The sequence below is a fragment of the Sorex fumeus genome, unplaced genomic scaffold (assembly GCF_029834395.1).
Source record: "Sorex fumeus unplaced genomic scaffold, SorFum_2.1 ptg000056l, whole genome shotgun sequence".
Lineage (NCBI taxonomy): Eukaryota > Metazoa > Chordata > Mammalia > Eulipotyphla > Soricidae > Sorex > Sorex fumeus.
The window spans coordinates 316,047-340,371 of record NW_026606113.1 but is presented as its reverse complement, the minus strand read 5'-3'; the positions used below and the strand labels follow the sequence as shown (position 1 = coordinate 340,371).

General features: G+C 39.0%; 1 non-coding gene across 1 annotated transcript; it reads right to left on the bottom strand.

Annotated features, from left to right (window-relative positions):
• Positions 1-511: 511 nt before the first annotated feature.
• Positions 512-635, bottom strand: LOC130034076 (small Cajal body-specific RNA 8). Its single transcript, XR_008794060.1, has one exon. It is a non-coding gene; the product is annotated as a small Cajal body-specific RNA 8 (non-coding RNA).
• Between the last annotated feature and the right edge of the window lie 23,690 nt (positions 636-24,325).

The window sequence follows — 24,325 nt, the reverse complement described above, 5'->3', positions numbered from 1 at the left end:
GTACTATTACTCCAACCCCTATTCTATATGGCTTTATTGAATTTTGGACAAATCTAACATCGCTTTTCTATAGAATCACTATTCAAATAATAAACTATAATGCCATATTTTAGTAAATCTGAAAAGCAGACAAAAGCCACAAAAATTCAACTGGCTATAGATACTTTTGTTTTTCTATTAATTTTTTAATTTAGGTAATATTGGTTTACAAGAGTATAACTTTCTGTGCTTTAGAAATACAAAGCCAACACACACCACTCATCATCAAAATGCCAATGTCAAATTCATTTTTCAAAAACAAAATTGCTCTGTTAGTAGATACATAGTTTCCATTCTGTTAAGTTTTATGTGGGAGTGGTGGGTTGGACCACAGCAAGCTATGCTCGGGGCTTTGGGCTCAGGGTTATTTCTGAGTGCTGGGAGACTCACAGTACCAGACTGGGCTGACTACGCAAGACAAGTGCCTTCTTGCTTCTGTACTCTCTCATCAGCCCCAATTCTGCATTTTAAAAACTATCTGCCTCTATCTGTCTGTCATGATTTCACTCAGTCCATCCTGGTCATCAAAAAGACAGCTTGTTTTAGGGAGGTATATCAGAGCACTATTTCAGTCCAATTTGTGTATCAACATTCCTGAGAATTCTGTTTATTTTTATGGTTCTAATTTAGCAATATTCTCCATATCACTATAATGAGAAAAAGTTATCCTCCTACTACTCTGTTTGTGATTTTTAGAGTTAATCTTTATCCTCTCTGTGTCATTCATTTATTCAGCAGATATTTATTGACTACTTCCAATAATGCAGATTCTGACTTAGTTTAGATAAAATTCAGCAAAAATAGTTCTGCCCTTGGGAAACTTTCCTGAGACAGATAAAGAAACAAATAATTTCAATGCTATTTTAATTGCTGTCACTGTCACTAAGCAGCTTCTTTACCATTATTTAGAAATAGACATTTAAGCTCCCAATTGCACAAAAGACTAATCTAGGTGGGAAGCTAGAAATCTCAGACAGATAATTCAATACTGACACACATCTCTAAGTGAATGAGCTGCTCACACCAATTGGAGATTAAGGACAAGTGCCTTTTATTGGAAGAAGGCACGGGTCAGTCCCTAATTGGGAGAGTTGCATAAGACCACAGGCATTGCACAATCAGCTCTTTGACCAGCTAGATCCCAGAAAGGCTTTGAAGTGAAAACAGTGTAAAAAAGAAGGACCGACTAGTGGCACCAACTGGTGGAATATATTTTTTTAGAATTTTACTGATATCTTTAGATTTCTAATGTCTGAAACATTGCTTAAAAATAAAACAATTGGGGAGTTGAAGTGATAGCACAGTGGGTTGGGCATTTGCCTTGCACGTGGCTGACCTGGGTTTGATTCCCAGCATCTCATATGGTCCCCGGAACACCACCAGGAGTAATTCCTGAGTGCAGAGCCAGGAGTAACCCCTGTGCATCACCGGGTGTGACCCAAAAAGCAAAATGAATAAACAAATAAATAAATAAAAATAAGCAATTGACAAAGGCTATTTGCATCCATTCCCTTTTTCTATGAATTCATGCCCCTCGACCATCACAAAAAGACATATTTCACTTGGACTTAACAGATATAAGGAAGGAGTTTGGGGAAGGTCAAGGTTTGGAAGACATGGCTGGAAATCTTATTCAAGTTCTGTATTTAAGGTCTTAATAAGTTGAATCATGGTTCAATAGGCTCTTTCTTACTTTAAAATTTTTATTTAGGTGCTGAGTTATAATACTCTTAATTATAATGTTTGCTGTCATAAACTCTTGAGATTTTTCTGCACAAAGATGCTTTTTTTTAATGCAGGAGTACTATTATTTATTCAGTCACTGATTAAGCTGACTGAAGCAGGTATAAACTTCACATTACCTTTTACTTTTTATTTTTTTAATTTTATTTTATAAAGTCGTTCACAGTAATTGTTTACATTCAACATTTCAACACCAATCCCACCACTATTACACCTTCCCACCACCATTATTTCAAATATTCCCACCATCATCGAAGCCTGACCTATAGGCAGATGCTAAATAATTTATTTTGTATTGCTTATTATGAATAGTGTGGAATGTCGTGGGGTTGTAAAAGCAGCCGCATACTCCTGGAATTCTAAATTTTTTAAAATATTTGGGGTCCACAGGCATCTCTGTGGTGTGCTGCTCTCTTCTGAGATTGATTTTTAGTCTCTAACTCATGGCCTTTAATGCGCTTAAATGGTTCCCAGAGGGAATTCTTGGCATGATTTCCAGGGAACCAGAAAGGGGGGAGATGGCGGAATGTTGCCCAGCTCTGTCTCTGTGAAGTCTTGGGGTTTCAGCTACTGGTCCCACATTCCTGGGTTTTTTTAGCAGTCTTGTTCTGATGCGTGGGGGTTGCAGGATGTGTCTATAAAGTTTGGCCATGAATGTGGCAGTGATTAGGTTCTGGAGGTTTGTGGCTGCTGGGGCATTTGGGGCAGACATATGTTCGCCCTCTGAAGTGCCAGGGTAAAATCAGCCTGGAGTGGGGTGGGGAGACATCTCTGCAGCGTGCTGCTCTCTTCTGAGATTCATTTGTGAGTCTCTGAATCGTGGCCATTAATGCGCTTAAATGGCCAGATTTCTACCTCTTTTGAGATTTATTTGTGGGTTTCTGAATCAAGGCTGATAAATGAGCTTGCATAGATGAGCTGGTGGTGTTTTCTGGGCATGACTCCTACATATCTAATTTTTTGCCATTTAATTTCTCAGGAAACTTTGTGCCAAGTTGTTGGGGTCCAGGCCAAAGGTACAGCAGCAATTTGGGGGTATCAGGAAGCCTGAAGGCACCATCAGGCTACTGATGCACTTGCCCGAAGGTACATGCTGATCTGCTGGGCGACACTGTACCCCTAATAAAGATACTTTTAAAATTTGGGATCTTCCACTCTGAGGAAGAACAATATGCCATCCTGTATGTAACTGTAGTGGTATCATGGATCTAGATAACATGCCTCCTCATACCTGTTTAGCCTACTAGCTCCTTCTCATTGTGGACATTGGATACTCTCACATCTTACTGTTGGAATATCCTGCATAGAATATACTATTCTTCTAAAATTTTTAATTAAATCACAGTTACAAAGATGTTTATGATTGAATTTCAGTCATATAATATTCCAACACAAAAGTCAAATTAAAATGGATTAAAGACCTTGATAGCAGACCTGAATCTATAAGGTACATAGAAGAAAACGTAGGGAGAACTTTGCATGATATTGAAGCTAACAGCATCTTCAAGAATGAAACACGGCACGCGCAGCTAGAAACAGCCCCGAGACAGCCGGTTTTCAACCCCTGAGCCGCGTGGGACGGGCACAGAGGCCCAGCTCTGGGCAACAAAGCTGAACGGCTCCAATTACAACAGGTACAGCCCGCCCCCAAGGGCCTGGGTTCCTCTCTGGGCACGCGCAGCTAGAAACAGCCCCGAGACAGCCGGTTTTCAACCCCTGAGCCGCCTGGGACGGGCACAGAGGCCCAGCTCTGGGCAACAAAGCTGAACGGCTCCAATTCCAAACAGGAGACATTCCCAACTCCTCGCCCAGTGCCAGGGACTCTTTCCGGAGCCGCGGCCGCTAACGCGGCCGCGAAATATTTTCCCACTACATATGCCATAGGAACCATAAGCTAACTTCTTAGATGGAAACTTCTCTATTTTAGCTCAGCCACTAGAAATACAGTTGCCAATAACTCATAAGCCTATCTTAACTCACACTGCATATCAAGCAGAATAGTAACACTGAACGTGAAGGACTAAACCACACCTCTCACAATGGTAAAGCAACGCAAAAGCCCACCAAACATTCATATTGAAGAGTCTAGCCCAGATGACACCAACAGTACTGTAGTGTTAGACAACCTCTCTGACAAGGAATTCAGAAGGGAGCTACTTAGCATGCTTAGGGAATTAAAAGAAACAATGGAAAGCAATGCCAATAGAAGACAAGAGGATCTGAAGGCAGAAATGAGGAAAATGCAATCAGAAATGTCAGACCTGAAAAATCTCGTAGGCGAATTGAAAAGCTCAGTGGAAGGCCTCAGCAGCAGAGTAATAGCGGCTGAGAACAGAATCAGTGAGCTCGAAGATGAAGTTCAGAGACTCTCCCGAAAAGAGCAGAAAATGGAAAAGAGACTCACAATTCGGGAACAGATGGCAAGAGAAGATCGTGATGAAGCCAAGAGGGGTAACATAAGAATTATTGGAGTCCCAGAGGGACAGGAAGAAAACCTCGATGAAGAAGAAACTATCAAAGACATCATTGCTACAACATTTCCAGAGCTGAAGAAAACTTGTGACCACATTCAGGAGGCCCGAAGGGTACCAGCTAGAAGAAATCCGAATAAAAATACCCCAAGACACATTCTGATCAAAATGACCAAAACCTTAGACAGAGACAAAATTCTGAAAGCAGCAAGATCGAAGAAAGAAATCTCTTACAAAGGAGCATCCTTAAAATTCACAGCTGATTTTTCTGATGAAACCCTCATGGCCCGAAAACAGTGGTGGGACATAGTAAAAAAACTCAATGAAATAAATGCCTCCCCCAAAATACTTTACCCAGCAAGACTCTCATTCATAATAGAAGGAACAACACACAGTTTCACAGACAAACAACAGCTCAGGAACTTCATAGACTCAAAACCATGGTTACAAGAACAACTAAATGGGCTACTTTAAGGCAAGAAAGGCCCCTCAAATACACCCAATTTTAACATAACAATGGGACAAAATCCCATAACAATAATCTCTCTCAATGTCAATGGGCTAAACGCACCAATTAAAAGACATAGAGTGGCAGGATGGATTAGAAAATTGAACCCAACATTCTGCTGCCTGCAAGAAACGCATCTCAATAGTCAAAGCAAACACAGACTCAGAGTCAAAGGCTGGAAAACAATCCTACAGGCAAACAGCTCCCATAAAAAAGCTGGGGTAGCCATCCTTACATCAGACCACATTGATTTCAGAGTGAGGAAGGTCATAAGAGACAGTGAAGGCCATTACTTATTGATCAGAGGATCTGTACAACAGGAAGAACTTACAATAATAAATGTATATGCACCTAATGAGAGACCAGCAAAGTACTTAAAACAACTACTCATAGATTTGGAAAAAGACATCAATAGCAACACAATACTAGTGGGAGACTTCAACACTGCTTTGTCACCTCTTGATAGATCAACCAGACTCAAGCTTAGCAAGGACATGCTTCATTTGAGGGAAACAATGGAAGAAAGGGACTTAGTAGATATATACAGGACACTTCATCCACAAAAAGCTGAATACACATTCTTCTCAAGCGTACATGGAACATTCTCCAAGATAGACCACATGCTGAGCCACAAAACATGCCTCCATAAAATTAAGAAGGTAGAGATTGTATCAACAATCTTCTCAGACCATAATGCGCTGAAATTAGAAGTAAATCACACACAAAAACAGAAAACTAAATCAAACACCTGGAAATTAAACAGTGCACTATTGAACAACGAGTGGATTAGACAGGAAATCAAAGAGGAAATCAAAAGATTCCTAGAAACGAATGAAAATGAGAACACGAGTTACCAAAACTTATGGGACACAGCAAAGGCTGTGTTAAGAGGAAAGTTTATAGCTCTACAAGCATTCCTCAGGAAGGAGGAGCGAGCACACATAAGTAACCTAACCTCACAGCTTAAGAGCTTGGAGAAGGACCAAAAAAAGGAGCACAACCCGAACAGGAGAAAGGAAATAATAAAACTCAGAGCAGAGATTAACGAGATGGAAACCCAAAAAACAATCCGAAAGATCAATGAAACCAAGAGCTGGTTCTTCGAGAAAATTAACAAGATCGATAAGCCTCTAGCAAAACTCACAAAGAAAGGGAGAGAGAAAACCCTAATAAACCGAATCAGAAATGAAAAGGGGGTCATTACAACAGAAACCACAGAAATTCAGAGGATCCTCAGGGAGTACTTTGAGAAGCTTTATGCCACGGAACATCAAAACCTCGAGGAAATGGATAAATTCCTAGACTCCTACAGACTCCCAAGGCTGAACCAAGAAGACCTGGAATACCTGAACAGACCTATCACCATCAAGGAAATTGAAATGGTAATAAAAAGTCTCCCCAAGCACAAAAGTCCTGGCCCGGATGGATTCACTAGTGAATTCTTCCAAATCTTTAAAGAGGACTTACTCCCAATGCTCTTTAAGCTTTTCCACGAAATTGAAATATCAAAAACACTTCCAAACAGTTTCTACGAAGCAAATATCACACTGATACCAAAAGCAGACAGAGATACCACAAAGAAAGAGAATTACAGGCCGATATCCCTGATGAACACAGATGCAAAGATCCTCAACAAACTACTAGCAAATAGAATCCAACTACTCATCAAAAAGATCATACACCATGACCAAGTAGGATTCATCCCAGGGATGCAAGGATGGTTCAACATTCGGAAATCAATCAACATAATCCACCATATCAACAAAAGAAAAGATAAAAAGCATATGATCATATCAATAGATGCAGAGAAAGCATTTGATAAGATCCAGCACCCCTTTATGATGAAAACCCTAGCCAAAATGGGTATAGAGGGGACCTTCCTCAACATAATTAAAGCCATCTACCACAAGCCTACAGCAAGCATCATCCTCAATGGGGAAAAACTGAGAGCCTTCCCTCTAAGATCAGGGACGAGACAGGGATGCCCACTCTCTCCACTGCTGTTCAATATAGTACTGGAAGTACTTGCAATAGCGATTCGGCAGGAAAAAGATATTAAGGGCATTCAGGTAGGAAAGGAAGAAATCAAGCTCTCACTATTCGCAGATGATATGATACTCTACTTAGAGAACCCAATAACTTCCACCAAAAAACTCTTAGAAACAATAGACTCGTATAGTAAAGTTGCAGGTTATAAAATCAATACCCAAAAGTCCATGGCTTTCCTATACGCAAACAGTGAGAGAGAAGAAAGCAACATGAAAAAAACAATCCCATTCACAATTGTGCCCCAGAAAATCAAGTACCTAGGAATCAGCTTAACTAAGGAAGTAAAGGACCTGTACAAAGAAAACTACAAAACGCTACTTCAGGAAATAAAAGAGGACATGAGGAAATGGAAAGATATCCCCTGCTCATGGGTCGGGAGACTTAACATTGTCAAAATGGCAATACTACCGAAAGCATTGTATAAATTCAATGCAATCCCTATAAGGATACCCATGACATTCTTCAAAGAAATGGAGCAAACACTCTTGAAATTTATATGGAACAATAAGCCCCCACGAATAGCTAAAGCAATTCTTGGGAAAAAGAAAATGGGAGGAATCAACCTCCCGAACTTCAAACTGTACTACAAAGCAGTAATAATTAAAACAGCATGGTACTGGAACAAAGGCAGAACTGCAGACCAATGGAACAGGGTTGAATACACTGACATCTCTCCTCAATCATATGCTCATCTAATCTTTGATAAAGGTGCAAGTAATGTGAAGTGGAGTAAGGAAAGCCTCTTTAATAAATTGTGTTGGCATCACTGGACGGCTACATGCAAAAAAATAGGCTCAGAACTCTGCCTAACACCATGTACAAAAGTAAGATCAAAATGGATTAAAGACCTCAACATCAGACCAGAAACCATAAGGTACATTGAAGATAAAGTTGGCAAAACCCTCCATGACATTGAAGCTAATGGTATCTTCAAAGATGCCACGCCACTGGCCGAGCAAGTGAAAACAGAGATAGATAAATGGGACTATCTTAAACTAAGAAGCTTCTGCACCTCCAAAGAAACAGTGACCAAAATACAAAGACAGTCTACAGAATGGGAAAGGATATTCACCGAATACACATCTGACAAGGGGTTGATATCCAGGATATACAAAATACTGGTTAAACTCCACAAGAAGAAAACATCCAACCCCATCCAAAAATGGGGCAATGAAATGAACAGAAACTTTCTCAAAGAAGAAATCCGAATGGCAAAAAAGCACATGAGAAAATGCTCTACATCATTAATCATCAGGGAGATGCAGATCAAAACCACAATGAGATACCATCTCACACCTCAGAGACTGGCCCACATCAAAAAGAACAAAAGCAACCGATGCTGGCGTGGATGTGGCGAGAAAGGGACACTCCTTCACTGTTGGTGGGAATGTCCACTGGTTCAGCCCTTCTGGAAAACAGTATGGACGATTCTCAAAAAATTAGAAATTGAGCTCCCATTTGACCCAGCAATACCACTCCTGGGAATATATCCCAGAGAGGCAAAAATGTATAGTCGAAGTGACATCTGCACTTGTTTGTTCATTGCAGCACTCTTTACAATAGCCAGAAACTGGAAGAAACCTGAATGCCCAAGAACAGATGACTGGTTAAAGAAACTTTGGTACATCTACACAATGGAGTACTATGTAGCTCTTAGAAAAGATGAAGTCATGAAATTTACATACAAGTGGTACAATATGGAAAGTATCATGCTAAGCGAAATGAGTCAGAAAGAGAGGGATAGACATAGAAAGATTGCATTCATCTGGGGGATATAAAGTAACAAAGTATGAGATTAATACCCAAGAATAGCTGAGATCAGCACCAGGAGGATTACTCCATAACTTAGAGGCCAGCCGGGTATCCTAGAGGAAAGGGCTATTCAGATAGAGAAGGGAGCACCAAATAAAGGATGTTTGGAGGATCCTCCCAGGAGGGGAGATGCATGTCGAAAGTAGACTATGGACTGAACATGTTTGCCACTCAATGCCTCTTCTGCAGACCAAAACACCCAAAAGGAGAGAGAGAACACAGGGGATTGCCCTGCCACAGAGACGGGGGGATGGGGGGATGGGGGTGGGAGAGATATTATCCATGGTGGTGGAAAATGGGCACTGGTGGAGGGATGGGTATCTGATCATTGTATAATTGAAACCAAAGCACAAAAAATTGTAAATCTACAACTTTAAAAAAAATAAAATAAAATAAAGGGAAAAAAAAAAAAAAGAATGAAACACCATCAAGTAGAAGCAAAATAAACAAAAGAGAATATATTAAATTAAGAAGCCTTTTCACATAAAAGGAAATGATGACTAGAATACTAGACAGCCATGGAATGGGAAAAATAATTATTCAACATTAATCTGATAAAGGGTTAATATTTTTAATATATAAGACACTTTTAGAACTTCACAAGAAACTTTCCATCAGAAAGTGGGGAGAAGAGATGACCAGAAACTTCCTCAAAGAAGAAATAGAAATGGCCAAAAGACACATGAGAAGATACTATTCTTATGGTTTTAGTTAGTAATGGTAGAAGGTGGACATCCATCTTTAGCACAAATGCCAGACTACAAGACAGACTTCATTGTGATCACTGTGGAGAAACTACAGCAGTTGCACCCTTTGTCTAGAGCTCTGGTATTCTAATTAGCTGTCCGAAGGAGTTTTGGCAAAACCCTAAGGTTTTGATAACCAAATAAGAATCAAGTTGACCCAGGAGTGACAGGAAAGAGTTAAGGAGATTTCAGCTAGTGTTCTTATTCTTTCCTTCCATGAAGCATTCTTAGGAATAACTATCCCATGTGGTTTCTGAGGGACTGAGTAATATGACTAAATTACTGGGAAGCCAAGGCAAGCTCGTTAACATATTGTTAACACTTGTTAACATATTGTGAACCAGACCTTGGTTTTCCTTTCTCCATTCCTCCCTTCCCCTTTCCCCTCACTCTTGCTACCCTGAGGCAAATACATCTCTGTAATGGGTGTCCTACTGATTATGGTCGGATAGTTACAGTTATCTCTTTATTCTGACTTTAGTTAATTTCAAAATCATGACTAAGTATTTTTAGGCCATGTACCTAAGCACTGCAAAAACCAACAGATTTTCCCACAAACTAGCAGTGATACTGTAACAGAACAGTAAGTACCAGCAATTTGCGTGCAAGGTCAAGGTGCCAGAGGGTTTGGAAGGAATGCAATTACAGACCAGCCATCTGTATTTATATCTGGAGACTCTTGGAGAGTGTGTTATAATATGCTAGAATTAGGTTAGCGGGCATCATTGTTAGGGAAAACATAAATGTTTATAATGACAGAGTTCGTTTCACCAGAACATAAACTTCCTCATGGAAGTAAGCTTGGTGCATTTCAAATTCCTTAGCACCTGTCCCAGCAAAATGGACATTAAAATATGAAAAGGGCAATGTATCACCTTGGGGCATATCACCTTCCAAACTGCCACCTGAGTATTTCTATCAAGGTATAACATGTGCTTCTCAACTACATTTTCTAAAATGTAAATGGCACCAAAGGGGAAATTCCTCAGGCATAAACTCATCATACATGCTCAATATTTAATACTACATTTTTCAAATTAAAAATAAGGACTATAAAGCAGAAACTAACATATTACTAGATAAAGGAAATTAAGGACATTTCCTGCTGAGAAATATTTGAAGAATTTTTCAGAGGTATATAATATCAGTATAACCATATTGCCAATTTTTGTTCCTGCTGGATAACTTAAAACGTCTTCCAGAATTAAATTCATTATTCTCACCCCTTGTGGAGTTAGGAAACAGACCAGCAATGCCACATCCAGGTCATTGCTCTGTCTGGTAGAGGCAGACTGTTCAAACTAATAAAAAATATTTTCTTATTTCCTGATTTAGTCACAGCCCCAAGATTACTTTATTGTAACTTTTCTTTGGCAGCTTATTTCCTTCCAGGAGTTGTTTGTTAAATAAAGCAGTGCAAAATGAATAATATATACATTTCCAAAATGATTTTTTTCATCTCTCTCATTATGGCCTGCTGCATTTTTCGAAGCATATGTGTTAGTAGGGTGTTTGTAGTAGTTATAACTTGAACTTCTAATTTATGGACTCTCAAAGGTACACTAATCATCTGCACACTAAATACTGTACGCTGAGGATTTTCTTTACACTACTATATCGGGCAAGAAGACTACGCATAAAATTATTTCCATAAACTGGTGAGGTAGGTCAGGATATGGGCCACTGATATTGATATGTGAATGGCAGCATTATATGAAGTGATTTATTACATGAAAACCTGCCAGTTTTCTAAATGTTAATGGCATTATGGTGAAGATAATAATCTTCACTTAAGATATTTTAGAGTTTTGTGATCTTGGCATGGGAATGGCTTGGATGTCCAACCAACAAGACATTTTTTCTTCCTTTTAATTACTGGTGTTTATAAATTTTTATAAATGTAAAGGAAAACGTTTCCGTAACTTGAATATAATAACTGTGTCGAGAAGAGTGAGTTTAATATGCTAGACTTATTGGTTTTGTGGGAGGATGGATTTCTCTGTTGATCCTGAGGGGAAATGAACCAAAATACATTTTAAATGGATTATATGGATTTGTCTAAAGCAAATCCAGAATGTTCAGCTGCATTTATAGGAAATTCTAATTGACTCACTATAATTTGAATGTATCATCTTTAGAAAATTAGAAAGAGTTGCCCAGGGCCCAGCTTATCCTAAAGAGTTTGCCTGAATGCTCATAAAAGTTTTAATTCATTACTTATTTTTTTAACTATTGTTTAAGAAATTACTTTTGAATATATTAAATTCAAATTATAACTCATGCTTAGATACTATCTCTCAGTTTTGTTTTTCCTTAATTAGTTGTGCACTAACTTCAATATTTTAGAAAAGTTTCCTTAAAATTCTATGTTAAAACTTACTAAAATTATTCATGAGATGTTATTATACTGAATAATATGTTATGTGCAGGCAATTTATATGGCAGAAACCTTTATTACTATTTATTACATTAGCAGTTGAGTGTTGATACAAAAGCTATGTGATCTCCTGTTTGGAGTTTCTTGTGGTTTAGGGAAGTGTATTATCAAAGTTGAATTTATGTGATAAGTATACAATAAGCAAAAGTATAAGTATACAATTATGTGATAAACATACAATAAGATAAGCATAATTCTGTACTAGATATAATATGTAAGTTCGAATTTTCATAAGACTCTCTGAGAAATACATTTTTTAAGGTAAAACCTGATACAATAGCAATTAAAGGAAATAACTTTATAACCACCATGTAGTACAGAGAAATGGAGAACACAAACTTACTCATGTTAGTATTGTAGCACTGTCCTCCCATTGTTCATCAATTTGCTCGAGTGGGCACAAGTAATGACTCCATTGTGAGACTTGTTGTTACTGTTATTGGCATATTGAATGTGCCACGGGGAGCTTGCCAGGCTCTGCCATGTGGGCAAAATACTCTCAGTAGCTTGCCGAGCTCTCTGAGAGGGACGGAGGAATTGAACCTGGGTCGGCCTCGTGCAAGGCAAACACCCTATCCTCTGTGCTATCTGTTCCAGCCCACTAGGATACAGGTGGATACAAAATTTCCGTTTCCAACTTAAGGGTTTTGGTGTCATTTCCTTTCCATTATAGAAAATTCCATACTATTTCACTCTGACGGAAGCAGCAGTTGCATTGTTACAATTCCAACCTCAGGCCTTGCAATCATCCACCTGGATTCCTTTCCCAGTGTCCCATATGTCCCCAAGTCTACCAAGAGTCATGTTAGTTAACAGACATAATTATTATGTAAGTAATTACATAATTTTATAATACATATTTTATATTATTATTTAAATAATTACATAATTATTATGTAAAATAGTATTAACGAACATAATTATTATCTCTTTTGGTACATTTATTTTTAGCCTTTCAATATCAAAACGTATTTCGAAGGATTTTAAGATCATGTAAATATAATAAAATTCTATTCTGTATCGTTATTATGATATAAATTTCTTAATAGAATTTAAATGCCTTTGTGACATAAAGTTTCAGGTAATTTCTCCTGAAAAAAGGATGATTAAAATATTTCATCAATTACTTCTTACATTTTACAATAATTTATTTAAGATTTTTTATACAAACCTTTTAGAAAATGGAAATTAAAACGATAATGACAATGACTCTACATTTATCAAAATGGCTAATATTAGCAATAGTAGGAAAAGTAGCACTGTAGCACTGTCCTCCCATTGTTCATCAATGAGCTCGAGCGTAGTAATGTCCAGTAACGTCTCCATTGTGAGACTTGCTGTTACTGTGTCTGGCATATCAAATACCTCACGGGGAGCTTGCCAGGCTTTGCCGTCCAGGCAAGACACTCTCGGTAGCTTGCCGGGCTCTCCGAGAGGGGCAGAAGAATCGAACCCGGATTGGCCAGGTCAGCCACGTGCAAGGCAAACGCCCTATCTGCTGTGCTATTGTTCCAACCCATTAGGAATAGTAAAAATATTAAGTATTGATGAGGATAAAAAGAAAATAGATCACTACATTGATGGAATGAGAAATGGTGCAGTCATTCTAGGAAAGAGTTTGGCAATTTCTTGTAAAACAAAACATAAAATTGCAATATGACCCTTCATTTATACTCTGAACTTGCATCCTTGAGAAATGAAAGGCTGTGTTGATCCACAAAAAACAAATGTATGCATAAATGTTCAGAGGACCTTGATTATTAATATCTAAAACCTGGAAGCATCCTAGATGCCCTTCAACTGGTAAAGGATTAATCACAGTGTGTGCGTGTGTGTCTATTTCATAAGAAACAACTACTAATATATGCCACAACTTGGATGCCTATCCGGGGAATTATGCTCAGTAAAAACATGCCAAGATAGCACAGCAGGTAGGGCACTTGCCTTGCACGAGGCCCAGCAGGGTTCAATCACTGGCACCCCTTATCGTCCCTGAGCTCATCAGGAGTGATTTCTGAGTGCAGAGTCAGGAGTAAGTCCTGAACTCTGCCAGATGTGACCCCCAAACAAACAAAAGAAAACTAAACTCATGATTAAAATGCCAATCCCAGAGGATAGAATACTAAAGAGTCACATTTATATAGCATTTTGAAATGACAGAAATCTAGAAATTAAAGACAGATTAGTAGCTGCCATTGGCTAATCAAGAATGGTTTGGAAGAGAAGTGGATGTAACCACGAAAAGGTTATCAAGGAATACTTGTGATGGAATTCTCCAGTCTCTTAACTCTGTTGACTTTGATAGTGGATACACAAATTTTACACAAGATAAAACTTTATGGAACTAATTGTATAACAGACATAAATGCAAGTAAAATTCAGGGAAGTATGGATAAGTTTGATGTATCTTTAGGTGTCAGTATTCCAATCTGCTATTGTACTATATTCTTCCACATTGTCACTTTAGAGGGAAGCTTAATTAACGTATACTTGGAATCTCTATTATTCCGTATAAGTTCAGAGAGATTACAATAGCCTAAATAACATTTAGCCGAAACTTATCAGTTGGAGGTCATGCAGTAGTAGATTTTTAAATTCTCATTTTTCTTCATGAATTGTGAAGCTCCCTTATTAAGAATATACTTTTATCATTGCTTTAGCTTTCTGTTATATCCATTTTGGACGAAAGTTTCTTCTTTGACTTAGGAAATACTCCTTGTCTAAAGAACTTTTTAATATGGTATTTATATAGTCATCTTATTGATATGAACACTATTTTTTATTTTTATTTTTATTGATTCACCGTGAGGTACAGTAACAAAGCTTTCATGTTTGAGCTTCAATCCTACTGTCACCAAACACACATTCCTTCACCAGGAGCCTGGGTGGCCGCCATTTTTCCATTTTATATGTTTTTCACCAACAAAATCCCCCAGTATTCCACACCTCCCCCTGCCTATGTGTCAGACAATTTGTACAATACTCTCTTTCTCTGCTTTAGTTGCCTTTGCTATTTCAAGACCAGTCCTACTGCCACTCATACCTGCTGAAAAGATAAAGCTAGACAATGTGATTTGTATTGCTTATCACGGATACAATCTCACAGCTACACATTATAGGACTTCTAAAATTTTAATAATTAAGTTCTTAAGAGATAGCTTCAGCAAGTTACTCAGGTCAGAGATTCGTTTATATGTCTCTGGATAATGGCTGTATGGGAGCTTAAGTAGATGGGGCCGGATGTGTCATCATCTCTGAGACCCATCAGGGTTGGGGAAAGGAAAAGGTCCCACCCCTTCCCTGTCCCAGGACGTATGGAGTCTGCCACCACTGCCACTTGTACCAGGAGCTTGTCGCTAATTTCTAAAAAATGGCAGCCACCCAGGCACCTAGAGAGCAGGCAGAGAGACGGCGCCTGCCCCCATCTGGAGTTTTGGGACAACAGCGACATCAGTCAGGCAAAACCAGTGATTGAATAATATGTGTCAATTTCATTGTGGAATGGTCCACCGGGAGACTCCCATGTCCAACATTTAGATTCGGCCTTCTGGTGTCGGTGTCCTTGGTCATGAGCATTGATTCATTTGAATGCCTGACAACCTGAATCGGATGATAACACTTGAATAGATGTGCTCACTGCCGGCAGTTTCTATCTTTGTTGTATGCAGCAACATCCAATTATGATGAAGGAGAAATTGAGAAGTTCATTTTATTGGTACTCTATATTTAAAGTATATTACTCATAGATATCACACTTTGATTTTTAAACTTCCAATCCAATATTTATTTTTAATTTTTATTAGTGAATCACCATGAGGTACAGTTGTAGACGTACAAACTTTTGTGCTTGGATTTCAATTTTACAACGATCAAATACCCATGGGCTGGAGCGATAGCACAGCGGGTAGGGCGTTCGCCTTACACGCAGCCAACATGGCCGACCCGAGTTCGATTCCTCCGCCCCTCTTGGAGAGCCCGGCAAGCTACCGAGAGTATTCGATATGCCAGACACAGTAACAACAAAGTCTCCAATGGAGACGTTACTGGGCCCGCTCGAGCAAATCGACGATCAACGGGAGGGCCTTTACCTTTACCTTTTACCAAATACCCATCCCTCCACCAGTGCCCATTTTCCGCCACCACGGGTCCCAGTATCGCTTCCACCCTCCATCCCCCCAATCCCACCCTACCTCTGTGGCAGGGCATTCCCTTTTGTTCTCTCTCTCCTTTAGGGTGTTGTGGTTTGCAAAAGAGGCATTGAGTGGCAATCAGGATGGGGGAAGCATGATGAAAATCCAACCAATTTTGTCTTTTAATTAGAATAGTTTATTTGCACTTTGTGTGATTATTTATAATAATATTTTAGTAGCCATTGTGACATTTATTTTCTTTTTGTCTCATTTTATTTTTGTTCTTATACCTTTACTTTTATATGTGTGTACATACATATATTGGTGAGGCAAAATAGTTTCCATTGAAAGAAATTTAGGGAGGGCAAAAATAGAAGTGTTCAAGAGAGAACACGGGCTTGGAAAAAAGCTCTCTTTCAAGTATTCTTTGATTTTCCACTGTCACTGTCACTGTCCTCCCGTTGTTCATAGATTTTGCTTGAGTGGGCCCAGAAACATTTTGAAACTTGTTACTGTGATTGGCATATTGAATACACCACGGGTAGCTTGCCAGTCTTTGCCATGCAGGCAAGATACTCTCAGTAGCTTGCCGGGCTCTCTGAGAGGGCCTGAGGAATTGAACTCGGGTTGGCCATGTTGGCTGCATGCAAGGCAAACGCCCTACCCGCTGTGATATCGCCCTAGCCCTTGATTTTCCAAAAATATTTTAATCTCAATTAGGTTTTTAAATTTTTTTTTTGATGCTATAATTTGTTTTTGTTTTGGGTACACACTCAGCAGTGCTCAGGATTAATTCTAGTTGGAGTTTGAGGACTGTATTGGGTGCCAGGAACCAAGCACAGTAAACTACATGTAAGGCAAGAGCTCAATAGCTCTAGCTATATAACACTCTAGCATCTAATTTAATTTATTTAATGTAAAAACCATATTATTCAATTATATTTTATTCGTTGATTAAAATGTTATTTTCTCACAACAGTCTGCTTAATTTAATATTGAATTATCCTATTTATTAACCTATCAAGATCTTTAAAAGTATAATTCAATTTAACCAATATAGAATGACTTAGTCTTTTAGTCATTCTATAAATAATATTAGTATACTTTCTCTTCATTTTTTTTTCAAATAAAATTTAGGGGCCATCTTAAACATTTCTTTCTGAAAGACTTAAGAAAATGGAAAGAAAATTAATGTAGAGAAAAAATAATACTGCAAAACCATATATTCCACAAGATTTAGTAATCTAGATATTAATGAACTTGTAGAACATACCACCAAAAATAAATAAAAAAATATTGTAAACATCTATGTCATTAAAAAGATTACATGTAAGCATGACATTGCATGTGCCATATGTAACTTGCTATCAGCAAATTTTAAATTAAATTCATGGATAACATCCACTGAAATGATTGAAATTTATAAGACTAATGATATTAAGTCAGTGGAGATGTGAAGCCATAAAACACAGAATCATTTATGGTGGAAATGTAAAACATGTTATAACTACTTTGGAAAACATGTTGGTGGTTCTTAAAAAATTAAATATTTTTATGAAAAATCAGCTTATCTCTATACATATCTGCAAGTATTAAGACATGTTTATCTTCATGTTTTACTGCTACTGATAAGATAGCATTTTATATATATATACATATATACACACATATATAAAGAAATGTGGCTGGGGGATATAGATCAGATCTTATAACTAGAAACTCCTTACCATCACACACACACAAGAATAAAATGCTTAAAATTTTGAGTAGACTAGCATTTCTTCAAATAATGAGTAGCTAAACAAACTGTGGCATATTTAAACAATGAAATTTTGTGTAGAAAAATAAAAAAGAACAAACCAATGATATTTACAAAAGAAAAAATGTTTCTCAAAATATTTATGCTAAATAATAGATTCAAAATATTATGGTATTATGATATAACTATTCATATCACATTTTTGGAAAGGAAAATACAGTCATATATATTGTTTTTCAATAGTAAGAAGAAACAGTTCTTTGGAATATGAAGAAATAATACATATTAAAGTGAAAAATTTCTGCCTTGGGTCATTATATTGATAAGAATAGAGAAAACCTAAAAATGTGTATTTAAAATGTAAACTATACGTTAATGAAGCTTTTGTATAAAAGACATTATAACTTTAGACTGCCATGTTTATTTTTGATTTAATTAATACTAAAAGTAAAAACATTTATTGAGTTCTTTCTGGAAGGCTCATACATTCTGTGTTTACTTTTAAAAATTATGAGTGTGCCTTGGTGATATTGAGTATTTATTGTCAAAATATATTAAATTTTATTCATAGGAGTGGTCAATTTACAGGGACTTAGGCCAATTAAATATAGGCCTCATGTAAATATCTAATATAAGTGCATTGATCTATAATTGCACCTAAGTCGTGGAAATTATAGCAGAAGTTTTAACCTTAAGGTTGTAATCTGAATTAAACAGAGTTATCATCACTTAATCACTTAATCCCCGTTATTCATCGATTTATTCGAGCGGGTGCCAGTAACGTCTCCATTCATCCCGGTTGCGTGCTAGCGTAGCCCAATGGTATCTGTTCGTTCTAGGAACATGCAGAGCCTCAAACCGATCATTTAGGGTCTTGATGAAGAAGTCTGACCATCTTATAGGTGGGCGATCACGTGATCTTTTGATGTCCCGTGGAATCCAATCAGTAATGGCTCTAGTCCAGCGGTTGTCTGTAAACCTCATTACGTGTCCAGCCCATCTGATTTTTGATGTCTTGGCAAATGAGACAGCGTCCCTGATTCTTGAGCGTTGACGAAGATCAGAACTCCGGATTCTATCTCTCATTTGAGTGAATTGTGATATTCCAAGCATAGTTCTTTCGATTCCTCTTTGAGAGACCCGAATAGCGTTCTCATCCTGTTTTCGTAGGGTCCAGGTCTCTGAGGCATATGTTAATGCAGGAAGAATAGTGGATTCGAAGAGATGTGCTCGTATCTGGAGGTTCTTTGTCCTTTTAGTTATTTCTTCAACGTTCTTGAAGGCATTCCAAGCCGCTCTCTTCCTCCTGCGCAACTCAGGTGCCAGGTCATTCATCATGTTGATTTCTCGACCTAGGTATATATAACTGTTGCATTCGGAGATGGTGGTTCCGTTGAGAGCGAATGGAGCGTCAGGAACAAGGCTGTTTCTCATAAACATTGTCTTCGTAAGATTCAGCTGTAGTCCGACCTTTCCACATTCACGGTCAAAGTCGTTCAGCATTTGTGCCGCTTGGTTGATGTTTGGTGTTATTAGAACGATGTCATCAGCAAAGCGGAGGTGGTGTAGTTGCCGACCATCTATCTTCACTCCCATGTTTTCCCATTCCAGTCGTCGCATGATGTTCTCGAGGGTGGCACTGAAGAGTTTTGGTGAAATGGTATCACCCTGCCGAACCCCTCTCTTGATATGGATGATTACTTCTTTGTAGAATGGTGAGATCTTGGTAGTGAATCCGCAATAGAGCTCACAAAGGATCCTGATGTATTGAGTTTGTATGCCCTGATTGGCTAGGGCTTCCATGACCAATTCCGTCTCAACAGAATCAAAGGCCTTCTTTAAATCAATGAACGTTAGACAGAGCGGCATCTTGAACTCCCGAGATACCTCAATGAGCTTGGTTATTGTGTGGATATGGTCGATGGTACTGAATCCTTTTCGGAATCCAGCTTGTTCACATGGTTGTCCTTCATCTAGTGTTCTGCTAATCCTATTCAGGATGACTCGAGTGAATAGTTTGTAGATGACAGACAATAGGCAGATTGGGCGATAGTTGCCAATGTCGTGGATGTCTCCTTTCTTGTATAGTAGTACGGTCCTGCTGGTTTTCCATTGGGATGGAACCTTGCATTCAGACAGGTAGCGTGTGAAGAGTCGAGCCAATGTATTGATGAGTACTGATGGTATGTTCTTCAGGTGTTCAGGTCTGATCTTGTCTGGGCCAGGTGCTCTTTGTTTCTTGAGATGGCATGTTGGATTTCGGAAGGGAGAACACTGGGAACCACATATCCATCATGTGGTATATGGTATGTGGGCAAGTGGATGTGGCTATTAAAGAGATCTGAGTAGAAGTCATGAATAATCTTCTCCATTGCCCTTCTGGAAGATGTGATAGATCCATCATGATGTCGGAGGGCAGTTATCTTGGTTTTGTAGTTGGTGAAGGACAGGCGGGCATTACGAATGTTTTTTCCAGCTTCTGCTGCATCTACCAGTACTGCTGTTCTCCTGTTTTTGAGGTCATCCTTGATGGCTTCTCTGCACTGTTTTGCCAGTTCGGACGTTCGCTTGTGGTTGCCTGAGGCACGTGCCAAGCCACGTTGGCGAATAAGTGCAAGAGTGTTCGAAGAAAGACGGTTTTTTTGTGGTTATCTCTCTCTTGGCATTCCTTGCACAATCATGGAGGTGCTGAATCATTCTATCGTATTCCTCATCAATGTTGTCAATGACGGCATCTTCCCATGTTGCCGCAATAGAGCCAAAGAGCTCCCAGTTGGTGGTTGTTCTGGGAGTCCTCTTCTTAAACCTTGCATTCTTTTCTCCTCGTTCTGTGAGGTAGAATTTTGCACGAAGAAGACAGTGGTCTGATCCCGTTTGGAATTTTGGGACAACAGCAACATCGGTTAGGCAAAATCACCGATTGAATATGATGTGGTCTATTTCATTGTGGAACCATCCATCAGGAGACTCCCATGTCCAACGTTTAGATTCAGCCTTTTGGAATTGTGAGTTACCATGGAAGGTTTTGGTTGACATGATGAACTCAGACAGTCTGTCACCCTGTTCTTTCCATTCCAGGCCATGGGTTCCGATGTGGAGTTCATCGACTGATCTTCTTGGTCCTATCTTGGCATTAAAATCACTGACAATGATCTTGTAGAAGGTGTGATCTTCTTTATAGAACTTCTCCAGCTCCATGTAGAATTTCTCAGTTTCTCTTTCACCATAACTGGATGTTGGTGCATAGACAACAAAGATAGAAACTGCCAGTAGTGAGCCACATCTATTCAAGTGTAATCGTCCGATTCGGGTTGTTAGGCATTCAAATGAATCAATGCTCTTGACTAAGTTTGTGTTGACAAGGATACCGACACCACCGACGCCTCTTTTATCACATGTTCCAAGGAACAGTTCTTCTCCAGTGTCGAAAACAGCATGATGGGATTGATGTCTTCTCGTTTCGGTCAGACCAATGATGTCGTACTTGATCTTTCGTGCTTGTACCATAAGGTCTTCAATGGATGCAGCAGATGCCAGCGTACGCGCATTAAAAGTACAGACAATCATTTTTGTTTTTCTGTGTTTTGGCAGCCTATGTCTGTCTTGGTGTTTTATCAGCCTCTCCTTCCATATCCTTCTCGACTCTGCATATTCAGGGTTAGGGAAATGAGATCCATTTATTACTGGATTTGGCATATCAATTTGGTCTATTTGGCATAGACTATGGATAGCTTGCCAGGCTCTGCCGTGCAGGTTGGATATTTAAGGATATTTAAGGTACCCTGAAAACTTAGAGAAAAGTAAATAAATAGTCGCGCGGCTGCGAATGCTTGTTATAGGATAGTCAGACACAGGGTAGGAGACTCTGCCTTGTGCTCTCCCGGCAGCTTGTTGTGATAATCTCTGGATCCTGGCCGTTGTTGGGGTTACACGGCAGTTGGAGGGTGTAACTGTAAACAGAGTTAGGGATGTAAAATTTTAGCACAATATTTGGTACATAAGTAATCTTTTATAGTACTTGTTCATAGCTCCCTGAAATGTGAGCTTTTTTAATAGAAAAATGTATATCAAACCAGGGAATTCAATTGTTCTTTTTGCCTGCTCACCATACTCTCCTCTTTAGGTAATAAAACGTTCTAATTTTCTCATGTGCAACTATTGACTTTTTACAAGTCATGGGGAAGTCCAAAAGAGTCAGATAATTCCATAAAGTCACTCAAGCAGGTTCAATGACGATTTTCCCTCTTTCCGTTTACTTAAATCAAGAAGGACCCTTGGTTCAATATAGGCCAAATAGAAACTTACCTGAGATGAAGCAACACAGTGCTAAATGTGAGCATTGAATTTCTTGCTGCTGTTTTCAGTGTCACTGTCACTGTCACTGTCCTCCCATTGTTCATCTATTTGCTCAAGCAGGCCCAGTGACATCTCCATTGTGACGGTTGTTACTGTGTTTGGCATTTCGAATATGTCATGGGGAGCTTGCCATGCTTTGCCATGCAGTCGAGATATTCTCGGTAGCTTGTCGGTCTCTCTGAGAAGGGCGGAGGAATCAAACCCGGGTCAGCCGCATGCAAGGCAAATGCCCTACCTGCAGAGCTATAGCTCCAGCCTCGTCTTCCCCGTTTTCAGTGATTTATTAGAAAAGCCAGCTTGAGAACATCATTCGCATATAGCAGAGAGTGAAAGCTATTTACAGTAGAGTCCAAAGGATATAAACATTGTTTGTGCTTCTGGATTCAATTGAACCCATGACTTTTCAGTTTCTCGAGTGAATTAAGAATTTTCTTCCATATTGCTTTTGCCTGAGATAACTTAATCTGGGTTTCTGCCATTTCAGCCCAATTAATTCAGTATTTCACATACAGCTTTAGCAAGAATCTTTACTGCCCAAATCTTATCATATATGGTTTATTTTTCCTCCTTAATTTGACTAATTATCATGTTCTATTTTTAATATTGCATAATAAACTAGATTTTAAAGAAACTATTCTGAGGTCAGTGCATAGAGAGCTCTCTAATATTTCTGATGCTCAAATCCATTGAGGAGAGTTTTATATAAATGCAAATATAAAATTGATTATAAGCAGCACATATATCCTTGACTAGTCTCTTGAAACAAACAATGATAAGTTATAGAAAGTTTCAAATATATATTTAAACATAGACACACCATGAAAATAGTTCTTAATAAAGATACTTAATCATAATACTTAAAATGCTACATTTACATTTCAAAATCTTCATGAATTCTCTGATAAATCTCTCCTTTTTAGTGAATTTTTCTGTTTGAATCCTCATTCTTTCTACATAATGAATGAGTGACTCAAGAATTCAGTGTGTTTCTTCTACAAAAATTTGTTTTTCTTTTTTAAGAAGGTTATAAAATTGAGTCATCCTAAATAGGATTAGCAGAACACTAGATGAAGGACAACCATGCGAGCAAGCCGGGTTCCGCAAAGGATTCAGCACCATCGACCATATCCACACGATAACCAAGCTCATTGAGGTTTCTCGGGAGTTCAAGATGCCGCTCTGCTTAACGTTCATTGATTTAAAGAAGGCCTTTGATTCTGTTGAGACGGAAGCGGTCATTGAAGCCCTAGCCAATCAGGGCATTCAAGCCCAATACATCAGGATCCTTCATGAGCTGTATTGCGGATTCACTACCAGGATCTCTCCATTCTACAAAGAAGTGATCGTTGATGTCAAGAGAGGGGTTTGGCAGGGTGATACCATTTCACCGAAACTCTTTAGTGCCACCCTCGAGAACATCATGCGACGACTGGAATGGGAAGGAATGGGAGTGAAGATAGATGGTCAGCAACTACACCACCTCCGCTTTGCTGATGACATTGTTTTAATAACACCAAACATCAGCCAAGTGGCACAAATGCTGGCCGACTTTGACCGTGAGTGTGGAAAGGTAGGACTACAGCTGAATCTTATGAAGACAATGTTTATGAGAAATAGCCTCGTTCCTGATGCCCCATTCGCTCTCAACGGAATGACCATCTCCGAATGCAACAGCTATGTGTACCTAGGTCGAGAGGTCAACATGACAAATGACCTGGCACCCAAGCTGCGCAGGAGGAAGAGAGCGGCTTGGAATGCCTTCAAGAACGTCGAAGAAATAGCTAAGAGGACGAAGAACCTCCGGCTCCGGGCACATCTCTTTGATTCCACTGTTCTTTCTGCATTAACATATGCCTCAGAGACCTGGGCCCTACGCAAACAGGATGAGAACGCTATTCAGGTCTCCCAAAGAAGAATAGAAAGAGCTATGCTTGGAATATCACGTTTCACTCAAATGAGAGAAAGAATCCAGAGTTCCGACATCCGTCGACGATCAAGAATCAGGGACACTGTCTCGTTTGCCAAGGTGTCAAAAATCAGATGGGCTGGTCACGTAATGAGATTTAAAGACGACCGCTGGACTAGAGCTATTACCGACTGGATTCCAGGGGATGTCAAAACACTGTGTGGCCGCCCACCTACCAGATGGTCAGACTTCTTCGTCAAGATCATGAACGATCGGTTTAAGGCTCTTCATGTTCCCAGAGCAAACAGATGCCATTGGGCTACACTAGCATGCGACAGGGACAAATGGAGACATTACTGGCGCCCGCTC